Source organism: Mya arenaria, chromosome 17 (genome assembly GCF_026914265.1).
Source record: "Mya arenaria isolate MELC-2E11 chromosome 17, ASM2691426v1".
In the NCBI taxonomy this organism is placed as follows: Eukaryota; Metazoa; Mollusca; class Bivalvia; order Myida; family Myidae; genus Mya; species Mya arenaria.
This window is the reverse complement of record NC_069138.1, coordinates 19,472,007-19,474,796: the sequence shown is the minus strand read 5'-3', so window position 1 is coordinate 19,474,796 and position 2,790 is coordinate 19,472,007.

Sequence of the window (2,790 nt, the reverse complement as noted above, 5' to 3'; positions counted from 1 at the left end):
AAGTCCAAAATTTTGAAATGCGTTACTAACCCGATTCAACAAAAGGCTGTTGCACAATCAGTTGATTGACATAATCACGTGATAAACCAATAACTTCCATTAAGGTTAAAATATTCAACACCTTAGTATGAGTCCCTGTGGGCGAGTGGATAAGCGATCCGTTTTTTATTCTATGTGTTATCTGCACACCCATGTGCTTGCTCCCAACTTGAACAAGATTATTTTTAATACTTGAATCGGTTTTTTAAAAATGCAATTGAAGTATAAAAGAAAATCAACCTGGTTACTATTATTTCTGCAATTTCAGTACCAAGGAGTAAAATAAATATACATGTAAGTGTTTTCAGATGCATTACGAGGAATGAGAAAAATATGTTTGGTGCCAAAACATGAGAGAGTCTCTTTAAACGGAAAAGTTTTGGCAGTTACTCAGTCAGTCAGATGATGATAAATATAATGCATAGCATCATCTCTCTGGAGTACGAGAACGTTGTATACAGAGTATTTTTTTACTGAACATGCGTCTGTTTATGTTGATGTCATAAAAGGTTTAAACTGTTTAAAGGAACTATAACATTATGAAACAACAAATCTGATTACAGATATCAGTGGCAGATCCAGGAATTGACTTAAGAAGGGGTACGTGAAACTCATGGGCTTAATCTTTCCACATCCGCCCCTCCCTCAGAACAGAAATTGAATGGCTTAAAATGTTGGACCGGGGTGGGGGTTAGACTCCCCTAATTTATAGTCCGAAATAGTGCATTTTTATCTTAATATTGTATTTTTTCCCGATATTGACTGAGAACGTATTATAAACGGACGATTCAAAGGGGTGGGGGACGGCGCGCGCGCTGGGACCGACCCCCCGCCCCCCCCCCCCTGAATCTGCAATTGAGTACATGCATAAAAACCGTCTCCGTAGCCTATTGGTTAAGGCGTTCTATACCCATCATTCAACTGACTTAATACTTCACACAATTGTTCAGGACCATCAGCCAATGAGGTTACATAACTCCATAATACAAGTTATGGCCCCTGATTGACTTAGGTTAAAGTTTTAGGCAAGTAAAATTTAAGGGGAAGTTGGAATTTAATAAAAAAAACTTCCATGGGTCACAATGAACCCAATGAACAATGTTCTTTAATCATGAGCTAACTGTTCAAGCGTTAACAGACACATTCCTGTGCAGACGAAACTTTTATTGTTTTTACAAGCACAGAACTTGTATTTAGCATTTACAGTTTCTATATAATTCAACTGAAAGTTCTATTTAACCATAATATATCAAATATTAAGTCACCATTCACTAGCGGATTGAGCATGGGGCGCAATCGGCGTGCGCTGCCTTTAAAATCGTCCAAGTTTACTTTTTGTGTCAATATATGAGAAGAAAATAAATACGCACATAATGCATCATTTCCGACTACAAATTGTTAAAATTTTCTTGATTGAGTAACCCTCAATCCTCCTGCAAACGCCCCTTAGAAACGCCCCCTTCTAACGACAATTCCTGGATCCGCCCCTGGCCATTATATTTTTTGTTTATCAAACGGTACACATACCAAGTGACTGAAGCTGAATTTCATTTAATGAATGAGATGATCTGTAAAAGATTTCTGATGAATATCCTATGAAATTTGCAGTCCTCCCGTTTCGACCGGTCATTGTTTGTGGATTTATTACACACAATTATATAAAAATACTATTGCAAAGTTGTCTCTTAAGGTTACGGGAGCCTTCACTGTCAAAAGTAAGATATATATAATTTGTCCCCCTAATGCCATAAAATATGGATGGTCCCCTTAATGCCTCAAAAATAATATAATATATACACTGGTCTCCATAAACCCTTCGACATATATACCTGTCCCCTTAAAACCTGCAACATACTTACAAATTATTAAGGAGACCGCAAATTACGTATATTTTTTGTTAATAAATTTAAGAAGCCCAAATCTTGTACACATAATAAATGATCATTTCAATACTAAATTATCAACAAAAAAGCAAAATAAAGCATAAAACAAAAAATATACAAATTGTCTCCTTAATGCCGTAAAATATATACGGTCTCCTTAATGCCCTAAGTAGATATATATATATATTTATATGCATTGACATATAAACAAACGATGAACTACAAACAGAGTAGTATTTTGCTCTTTGGCCAGGGTGTCATCACCATATAGAAAAGAACGGAGTGTACCCTCAGGGAGAGATTGAACGGTAGTGATCATATGTTGTCTTGTTCAGTAAAGAGAGGACAAATGCATGAAAAGTGGTTTGTAAGTCTCCAGTCTTCGACACCTACAAAAGGGTAAGGGAACAATATATTTTTACATAGAGATGATGATTCGGGTAAATATAATCGTAGGCTAGTTCCGCCCCTAGCCATTATATTTTTTGTTTATCAAACGGTACACATACCAAGTGACTGAAGCTGAATTTCATTTAATGAATGAGATGATCTGTAAAAGATTTCTGATGAATATCCTATGAAATTTGCAGTCCTCCCGTTTCGACCGGTCATTGTTTGTGGATTTATTACACACAATTATATAAAAATACTATTGCAAAGTTGTCTCTTAAGGTTACGGGAGCCTTCACTGTCAAAAGTAAGATATATATAATTTGTCCCCCTAATGCCATAAAATATGGATGGTCCCCTTAATGCCTCAAAAATAATATAATATATACACTGGTCTCCATAAACCCTTCGACATATATACCTGTCCCCTTAAAACCTGCAACATACTTACAAATTATTAAGGAGACCGCAAATTACG